An 11,006-nucleotide genomic window follows, 5' to 3' on the forward strand; every position below is an offset into this window, starting at 1 on the left:
ATAATTATCCAACACGTGTAAACTTTCGAATTTTTTAAGATAATGAAATATTTCACTTTGTAAAATCATATACTTGTAATATTTTAAATTTTTATTATTGTGTAACTTGTGATACACTTATCTAATTATATTCAGAACTATTCGAATATGTGTATGTGTGCACATACTTTAAATTTTGAGATAAAATGCATGCACCCAACTACACACTCAAGGTAAGAAATACCTATCCTAATCTTGATTCTTTGAACATGTATACACATATTTTTTTAATCGACATACATCCAAGTATCCACTCAAGGACACGAAGAAGGCACTCGTTATTTGATATTTATAATGAAATTTTTGAACATATATAACATCCTTTTATTAACATATGACATACACACATACACAAACACCTACGTATTGAGGGAGGGAATTAGGCATAGGTGAATATGCCCTAATGAAAAGAGAACAAAAAAAGTAACACAATACAAAAATGCATAAAGTACAACAAGATGAGAACTACATCATCTCGTCCAACGCCCATCATCTTTCTAAGAAAGGCAAAATGCTTTGTTGAGAGATTTTTAGTGAGTAGATCTATAGGATTTTGGTCAGTTGAGATCTTAGCAAGCTTAATGAACTTGTTCTTAATGACGTCTCAAATAAAGTGGTAATCCACCTCAATGTGCTTTGTCTTCACATGGAAGACTGGATTCTTAGCCAACTAAATAGCACTCATAGAATTCGAATGCAATGTACAAATCATATCAGTTATACCAAGGTCTATGACCGAAAAGACTCCTTACAATCCTTAGTGGCTACAATATACTCTACCTCTGTAATGGATAGTGCCATGCATTTTTTCACCCTGGACATCCAAGAAATAGCACCTCTAGAAAATGTGAAGACATAGCTAAGGTGGACTTCCTATCGTCTACATGTCGTGCATAATCAAAGTCAATGCATCCCACAACTCCTACATTTTGGCTACCATAACATATACACATATATGTAATGTGCTTACCATATCTCATGATATCCTTCACAACATCCCAATGCTACCTGCCAAGTATAGCCATACAGCATGCCAGAACTCCCACTACAAATGTTATGTCAAAATGATCGACTATCGCATACATCAAACTACCCACTACAAATGCATAAGGGATCTTGGCCATCTCAAACTTCTACTCATCAGACTTTAGTCTAGGGACAACATAATGAGAGGGGAAGGGTCCTCCATAATTTTAAGAATCCCTCATGTTGTACTGACCCATTGCCAACACAATACAAGAGAGGGATGAAGGGTAGTCCTTGGAAAGGCTTTACTATGTTGTGTTGGTCACCATGGATACTTTCCTAACTCCTTTCTAATTTGATCTACTAGCATTCATTTTATATGTCCTATGAAACCTAATAAAATAAATAAGAAAGATACCCATTATAGAAAGAAATAGGAAAATATTAAAGAAATAAAAAAGATACCATAAAGAGAAACAACACAACATGTGAGAGACCTTGTGCTAGCACAATGTAAGAAGGGGCCCTCAAGACTAATGCCTTTTTAATGCATCTTCAATTCAAGGAACTTCTTCCAGAGGTCACATCCTATAGGGCATCTCTCAAACTAAGGGAAAAGATTCAGGTTATGTACAAGGCTTCATCTAGTATGAGACCATTTACCCACTACATTCTAAAGCACAAGTTATGGTTGGAAGTGGCTAATATGATTCACTAATTCATTCTCCACATGACACCTATCTAAGATCAACTTTTCAACATGTAGTTCCACTTCCCTTAGGTCATTCGATGTGGATTGCTCTCTGTACAAGTTGCCTTGAAAGTTTGATGATCTTGCAAATTCCTTATGAGCTTAAACACCAAATTCTCTTATCGGTTTCCAAGAATTGGCATAGATGCTACTTGAGAATGAGTCTTCATTTCCATTATAGGGGAGGTTTCCATCTTGTTCTAGTAGCCTCACTTTGAGTGCTTTGACTACTTTGGAGAGGGGTAACACGTAAAAGAAAGGTTAGTGCTTTCATTGCAACAAGAAGGGGTTTCTACATAAGAATTGTAAGAATCGGCAATGTTGTGAAAACAAAAGGAGGAGAAGGAAAAGGACTCCTCTCACTCTTCATCATCCTTGGATTTTTAGTCTAATTTTGATCATCTAATTTTGGTCATCTAGTGAAGGCCATGGTAGTCCTAAATTTGTTCTTCTAGCCCTAGTGGTGATGTCATCCCCTATAACAATATAGTGCCAAAGAGGAAGTGTGATCAAGTGGTGGTGATGGGTCATATGAGCCTCAGCCATATGCAAGTTTGGAGGACCCTAAGCATGGCTTTCTACATTCACAAATGAAATTTAGTAAATTCAAATCCTTGATTTGGTTTGCCTTTCAAGTTCATGATGGGAGGTGAGAGAGAGAGAGAGATAGAGCTACCTTTGCTTCTAATTTCTTTCAAAATGAGGGGAAACTTTGGTAGTTTGGCCAAAGGCATTGGCCAAAGGCAAGGAATCCATGGTCATGATAGTGCTTTCCATAGAGCTAGTTTGTAATAGGCATCAAGATTTAGCTATTTCTGCTTTGTATGGTTAGGGATTGATATGATTGGTATCAACATCAGTGTCTTTCCAAGGCACCTTGGTGGTGGCTTTGCCACACACTCATTTAGTATCTACAGACCTATGTGGTTGTCATTGTTGCATATACTAATCACCCATGGTCTCAAAGAGGGTGCTAGCATTGTATATATCATGGTTGTACATGCACACAATTTTAGTGCATTGCATTTCTAAATAGGAGCTACATTTATGGCTGGCCAGCTTGTATTTTGGCTTCATTAAATGTTAAAAAGCGTGATTTTTCTATTTGGTCAACATGATCAATTTTCCTATTAGTCTTGCCTATTTATAGGCTTACCCCCTCCATCTCACTTTCATTCATATATGCAAATTATATATGTTAATTGAAAGACGAACAAGGTGGAAAATCTGGGAAAGCTAAAGCAGAAGACAAAGGCCAACGCAAAGTGAAACGGAAGACAAAGACGAACAATGAGAAAAGTCCTAAATAAGGGAGAAAGACGCACAAGGAAAAGCACAAGTTAATACTTTTGTAAAAGAGTGCAAGCGCATCATGATTTAATTTAAGGAGCGCCAGGCTCTCACCCGTGCAATTTGTAAATGTAGATGGGCGGTGGAAAGGAAGATAGGAAGATAGAAGGACAATGGGAAAAAGGGCCTAGGCCACGGTCGGCCATGTAAAAAAGGGGATATGGGAATGACCGCCTAAAAGGGATTTAGGGTTTTGTATATAAAGTTGAAAAGTGAATGAGAAGCTCATTCTTGTGTGTGGCCAAAAGTGGGTCTCCTCTTCTTCTTCTTCTTCTTCTTCTTCTTCTTCTTCTTCTTCTTCTTCTTCTTGCTTGCTTGCTTGAGCTTGTGCTTAAGAGAGGGAGTGTGAGAGTGTGAGGGAGTGAGTGTGTGAGGGTGAGGGACTGGGGAGGAGAAGCTCTCCATCTTCTCCTCTCTTCTTCTCTTCTCTTCTTGTCTCTTCTCTTGCTCGCGGCGATGGATCTTGAGGATGGAGCTTGCTTAAAGCTTGCACTTGAATCGTGGAGCTACCGGAGTGTGCGGGAGAGGAGGTAACTCGATCGGCATGGAGGTAAGCTCACTACACCTGTAGATATGGATGGCGTGTAGGCTATGTGAGAGGTAACCATTAGTGCTCGGCTTGAAACGCTTGAACAATAAGCAGTCCGTGGGTCTTGGTGGTTGAGCGAAAGCTCCCACAGTATCCTACTAGAGAGAAGGAGATTGGGAGCTTTCTACTAGTTACACACAACCCTTACCTTTGTACATACTCTTGTGGTTTGGTATGGTGCCATTCCTTAAGTTCATTATACTTAAGGTCATGTGCTCTTATTCTATTGTTTAATTCTCAATGTTTACAATAGCTTCATCTTTTTTTCAATGGCTTTGCATTATTTCAACATGGTATTAGAGCTTAAACATCTTAGTTTGGGTGCTCTCCTTTGTTTCTTACTATTGTTTCAAGTTTGATGTTTGGTAGTTAAAAGTGTTGTGCATCTTGTCCATGTACATTTTCTCATTGTTGTACTGGTGTTTTGACATTCTCAACATGTGTTTTACTCAACCTGCTCATTATTTATGATCAGCTAGTTATATTTTCATCATTTTTCAATTAGTTTTCTTTTTTTTTAAGGCAATTGCATATGTTCACCTCTTTTCTACATTTTTAGCTTGAACTACACACTAAAAAGAAGATTCACATGTGTTGGTTGTCATGCATGTATTCACTAGACTTTGCTCTCTCTCTCTCTCTCTCTCTCTCTCTCTCTCTCTCTCTCTCTCTCTCTCTCTCTCTCTCTCTCTCTCTCTCTCTCTCTCTCTCTCTCTCTCTCTCTCTCTCTCTCTCTCTCTCTCTCTCTCTCTCTCTCTCTCTCTCTCTCTCTCTCTCTCTCTCTCTCTCTCTCTCTCTCTCTCTCTCTCTCTCTCTCAATTTGAAATGTTCCTACTTGATTGGATTATTGACCTTTTGGTATTGGTGCTATTAACCATAAGTGCTCTATGTATCCTCTCTACAATCCCTTACTTATCTTTCTACATTATCATCTATAAATGGCTCATCCATCCTGTAACAATGATAACAAGCCTAAAGGCCCTAAGTACCTAACTTGAAGTGGTGATAAAAGCATGGTTTGTGCACAATTATCTTTGCTATTTTGTTTCAAATTCTATCTTACATCCCTTAAAATCCTCTACTCTTTCATCTTATTAGAATGAAGAAAATTATGAGCAAGTCCTTGATTGGGACAACAATAATACCAAAGCATATTCAACACTTCTCAATGCATCTTGAAGGAAATCCTTCCAGTGCTCACTTATTGCAGGATATCTCTCAAGGTGTGGAAGAAGCTCCAACTTATGTATGAGGCTCTATCAAGCATGAAAGCATTTACCCTCTATAGTATATTGCATAATATCTAGTTGGAGACGACTAATATGATTCAATCATTCATTCACTAGTGTCATTGGTTTAGGGTCAACTTCATAGCATGCACTTCACTCTTTGCAAAGCCCATCTAGTGAGGACTTTTCAGTACAACTTGCCTCCAAATTTTGACCATGTTACAAATTCCTTACAATATTAGATGTTGAATTTTCCTATCAATTTACAACACATGATACAAATGCTCGCTGAGCATGTCTTCCTTATAATTATAGGGTAGGTTTCTTGTTCTAACAACCACCCTTTGCATACTTTGGCTACCTTAGAGAGGGATAACATTTAGAAGAAGGATCATTTGCTATCACTATCAAGGGGGCATCTATGCAAGATTTGCAAGAAGTTAGCAATGTTACAAATATAGAAGGATATGGAAAAGAAGCAGGGCAAGGGCTCCTCCAACTCTTTATCATCCTCAAATTTTAACTTCTATTCTATCCATTCAAGGAAGGCAACAAAAACCCTAGAATTTTTCTTCTAGCCCTAGTGGTGGCATCATCTCTCACTACTCTCTACTTCAAAGAGGTAGTGTGAGGAGTGTTAGATATGCTCAATGCCCCACCCTACCACCAATGATCCATGGTGCTCTAAGATGTAAGGCCTCCACTATGAGGAGAAGCCATGTATGTGTATAGACATCAGTTGGGTCCTGACTTGTATGAGGAGAAGCCATGTATGTGTCTAGACATTAGTTGGGTCTTGACTTGTATCTCAAATGAGGTCCATGTGACTGGATGGCAAAAAGGTGACCTTTGTGGATCTACACTTTAGGTTAGATAGAGAAGCCATGTATGAGCCTAGGACATTGGTTGGGTCCTAACTTGTATGTCAAATGAGGTCCATGTGACCAGATGGCAAAAAAGGTGACCTTTGTGAATCTACCTTTGGGTTAGATAGACATAGTTATGCGAGTAGTACTCCAGGCACAATGGCTTTGGAGGTGTCTTCCTTTTATAGCTCAGGAAAGTAGTCTAGTCGAGCTTGTCTGACCATAGGGGCCCCTGATGACTCCCATACTCACTGTCAATCTATTTTTTTCACCTAGTCAGAGTTCTTTCACAACTAGCCTTAAGCTCTTCGCCCATTATCTACCTGGATTGCCATCTAAGGTTCATAGTGGAAGTGCATGGGTGGGTAAATCCATCTTTGTATCAATTCATTTTACATTTAAAGCAATTACTTTATCCCTCATAATTCCTATGTATTCTCTACTCCTTGCTCGAATTCTATCCAATGTACCATGTAATTTCTACATGGTATCAAAGCCCAAGGGGCTTTAAGGAGTGAAGATATGCAAGAGGTAAGGGCTTCAATAGCAAAGAGGAGAAATGTCATTTGATGCATCAAGTGGCAATGCTGGTGCATTAGGTGGTGGTGCTACTATAGCAATTATTCAAACATTGAGGATTCGTCCACCAACCTTCAACAAAGGCAAGTTAGATGGTACAAACTACACGTTGTGGAAGTTTAAAATTATATTATCCTTGTTTCTTATGAGCTTCTAGAGATGGTGCTATGGACTAACCTAGAACCACAGCCCACCCTCAACCCATCAAAATTTGAGTGTTATGACTCCTCCAAATATAGATCTTCTATGGGCTTGGAAATAAATAGATGTGGATGCATTGTGTGCCTTAGTTATAAGCTGCTCTAATAGTGTTTTAACCTTAATTCAATATACAACCAAGGCATCAAAGGCTTAGAATGTAAGGAAGAGTCAGTAGAAACACAAAATCAAACAAGGATTCAAACTTAGAGAATCAACTAATAGTAGAGAACCTTGTTGAAGGAGAGATAGCCCAAGCATTCATCACTTAGATTAAGAATCTGTGTGACCAGATGATTGGTGCTCAAATACAAAAGTCTAATGATGAGATAGCTCAAATGCATCTTTGGATTTGTCCACCAAATTTTGAAGAATTAATAACTACCATAAACGCTCAGGTGAGACCCCAAGCTTTAACCTTTGAGAAATTTTGTGTACTACTAATGGAGGAGGGGTTGTAGCTTAAAGCCCAAGAACGTAGCAGCAATGCAGATATAGAATTATCCACCAATCCCAAAGGCAAAGGTAGTTTTTCTGCCAAAAATGACAAAAAGAAGGAGGGTGGTAAGAAAAAGTTTCAAGGAAATTGCTTTCACTACAAGAAGAAAGGAAATGCAATTGCAAATTATCGTGTCAAGAATCCTAATGAAAAGAATGCCACTATAAATACTAAAGGGAAGGAGGATCGAATTGAAGCAAAGTTTGAGTTATTCATGGTTACCATTGAGGAAGTGTGTTCCTTCATGCAAGAAATATATGCCTCTGACTCATGGGTATTGGATAGTGATGCCTCCCATCACATGATAAACAAGAAAGGTCTATATAGTTCTACGAAGCCTCTTTAAGAATCCATCTCTGTGATAGTTGGGAATGACACAAATGCCTTGTTGAGGGCACAAGTACTATTTCCTTTGTTGTTGCAAATGGTAAACTCAAAAATTTTTCAAATGTGTTATATCTTTCAGATATTAAGAGAAATCTATTATCAGTTGCTTCTAATATTGATCTTGGCCATGAGATGAGGTTCACTAAGAAATGTGCAAAAATTATTGGCAGTGCTAACAAAGTTTTGGACAAAGCATAAAGAAGGAACAACCTATATGAGCTAAGTGCTCTTATAGCCACCATTAGTGTGGACATAGGTAAACTTTGGCATAAAATATTCGGCTACATTGGGTTTTGTAGTGTTAAAGGATATGGTAAGCAAGGTATGGTTGCTTACCTATCTACAATAATTGAAATGAAGGAACCATGTGAAGCTTGTATGATGGGCTCCTCTAGAGTTAGTGCATGTTGACTTGTACAATAATATACCTACATAAGCATTGGGGGTATCTTCTTATTTTATGTTGATCATCGATGACTACAGGAGGAAGATGTGGGTGTACTTCCTTCATGATAAGGCTCAAGCTTTTAGTAAGTTTAAAGAATGGCTAAAACTTGTTGTTTGAGAATGAAACATGGCAAAGTGTAAAGAAGTTTAGAATAGATGGCAATGGTGAGTTCAATTCAAAGGAGTTTCAAGACCTTTGCAAGAGCAAAGGGATTAAGTGTCAATTGAAAACATCTCATACACCTTAGCAGAATGGCATTGTTAAATGCCAAAATCACATTATTGTGGAAATGGCAAGGTGCATGCTTAAGGATAAGGGATTGCCTACCTAGTTTTGGGTAGAATCTATTAATACTATAGTCTACATTCTCAATCGGAGTTACACAAAGGCTCTTGAGGGAAAAACTCCTCATGAGGCCTATTCTCGTAAGAAACTCCTCATGAGGCCTATTTTTGTAAGAAACCATTTGTCTCACGATTTAGAACTTTTGGGTGTGAATGTTATATACATGTTCCAAAGGATAAGAGAAACAAGTTCAAACCAAAAGGCACAAAATGTATCTTCTTAGATTATAGTGATGAGAAAAAGGCTTACAAATTATATGACCAAGAGGCAAAGAAGATCATAGTGAGCCATGATGTGGTGTTCAAGGAGCAGTCACATATAGTGGAGAAGAATAATGTAAGTTCTTCCACTTTATCATCTAGTGAAGAAGTAGCTCACTATGAACCTATCCCAAGATCTATCCCTACCCTCAAGGAGGAGGAAGCATCGTCTTTAGATGATAAGAAAAAAGTTCAATAACCTACAATCACACCACTAAAAAAGCCATGGCTGCAATGGGTGAAGTAGTGTAACGTGCTCGCCTATCGACTATATCTAGGCACATTTTTAGCAGTCCATGAAGAGAGGAGTCTAAGTGACGCCGCCCAGCACTCCCATGGAATGTCACGGGGTTTGTCACCTAGGGTTTTTCGAGTTGGCCTCGCAACAGAACGTTCGCGACTGAACCCACTAGAATCAACTTGAAACTTGAGCCCCTAGTGGTCAAGGTTTCCTGACAGCATACTAGTGTCGGGTCCTAGACATCCTACTTTACGGAGAGATACCCAAGCTGAACCAAACCCTTGCCGCACTCGGTTCAAAGAGAATGGGAAACGAGGGGGTTGCACTACTTGACCTCTCTTCCCGTAGGGCATAGTCCCATTCCGGTCCCCTAAAACGACATGAATCGGGGTTCTAACCTAACAATACCTAAAGGTTGAACGTCGATAAAACCTTGTGAGAAGCCTCCTAGTTCTCTGGGACCACCCTACCATAGAACAGACCCATCGGGGGTTCCACCCACCCATTTCCCTCAATAGGCGTTATTTAGTTATCTAATTAGGTCCTATCACATACATGTGTGACATTTAAAATCGATTTCTTTAATTAAGTCTTTTAGAGAACAGGGTTTGTTTGCGTAATTTACAACACATACACGAATACAGAGCAAGCAATCCTTTGATAAACAAGTTCAAACAAGCTCCTTAACTTATCTTCAAGTAAATCTTTGTCTCCTACCCATATATGAGAAATCATGTATCCCTTCTGCCCAATAGAAGTAACTAGTCCAAATCACATGGCACCACAAATTCTATCCTTTATCTAGAATAGGATCTCCCAACATGCCCCGACGTTGGGGGCCACTAAGATCTTCAAATCCACTCTAGACCTAGCAAGGGGTGTCCAGAGCTCCACCTGACCCGCAAGCTGTCTAGGAGTGAAACATCATTCCCATGGTTGTCTTTTTCACCACACGACCTTCGGACCATGAATCGAGTAGCATCCTCTTCGGGTTAATCCGCGGCGTGATCATGGAGGTGATCCACCCGTGCAAAATATCCTTCCTTAATTAATCTAGTTAAGAATCAAGTACAAACAAGGCATTCAGCCCTAATATCATTTTTCCAAGAAAGCATTCCTTTATTCCCATGGCAACTTGTCATCACAGACCCCTACCATGCATTTACCATAAATCACAAGCACTTGGAATAATCATCCAAACAACAAACCAACAAACCAGTTGAATGTAAAAGCATTTAGGATGTTATTCAACCAACCAACAAAACTAATTGTATTCTTTCCACCAATGCAAGAATAGACGTGATAACATTTCCATTGCGTATCTACTCTGCCCCTTAGAATCAAAGAGCGATTCTATGTAAATTTTACTTAACACTTGTATGCACAATTTTTCATGTCATTCTTTTTTTACGATCATGCCATTCATAACCCCTGACTGATTCTTCCTTGTAATTGCTCTATCAACGAATAAGCCATATGCAACTAGGTGCAATTAACTTCCCTTGATACATGCACTTTGCAAGCTCCATCTTTCGAATAGGTGAGATGAAATTTATCCTTTCTGATGACCTATACTCATGCATCATAGTATGGGGCCTTATGCATCTCATACAAGAATCAAAGCAAACATCTATCAATTTGGAAATACATTACTTATGACAAGTACCGCAGTTGGATTGACAGTGATGCCTTCACCCGAAGCTTCTTTGCTGGTTGTAGGATTGCCATCCGCACACGGCATTCTTCGCTTGGGGACCATCATCCACAAGTAGATTCAAGAGATAAGGAAGGAATGGATTTTGATATGGAAGAGTGTAAGAGAAGATGGAGAAGATCAGGATAGGGGGGATTTTTAAAAATGTACCTCAAATGTTGACTTGTATGTTTACAAGTATGATCCATCAAACTCGAGAGGCTTTAAGCTCTGAGTTTGAAATGACAAACTTGGGGTTATTGCACTATTGTTTGGGAATTGAAGTATTGGTAAGAGCCTAGAAAAACCTTTATCTATCAAAAGAAGTATACTTGGAAGATCTTAAAAGCATCTGGTCTAACTAAGTGTAAAGAGATAGCTACCCCTATGGAGGTCAATGTGAAGTTATCCATTGAGGATATATCAACACTAGCAAACATTGGGAGGTATATGAGGTTGGTTGGTTGTCTCATCTACTTATGCAACACTAGGCCAGATATCAGTCTTGTTTTGTTGGTGTTTTGAGTTGGCTCTCAAACAAAATACAAGAAAGTCATTGGAAAGCT

Source organism: Lygodium microphyllum, chromosome 1 (genome assembly GCF_053477565.2).
Source record: "Lygodium microphyllum isolate KBCC chromosome 1, Lygodium_microphyllum_v1.1.10, whole genome shotgun sequence".
Classification (NCBI taxonomy): Eukaryota; Viridiplantae; Streptophyta; class Polypodiopsida; order Schizaeales; family Lygodiaceae; genus Lygodium; species Lygodium microphyllum.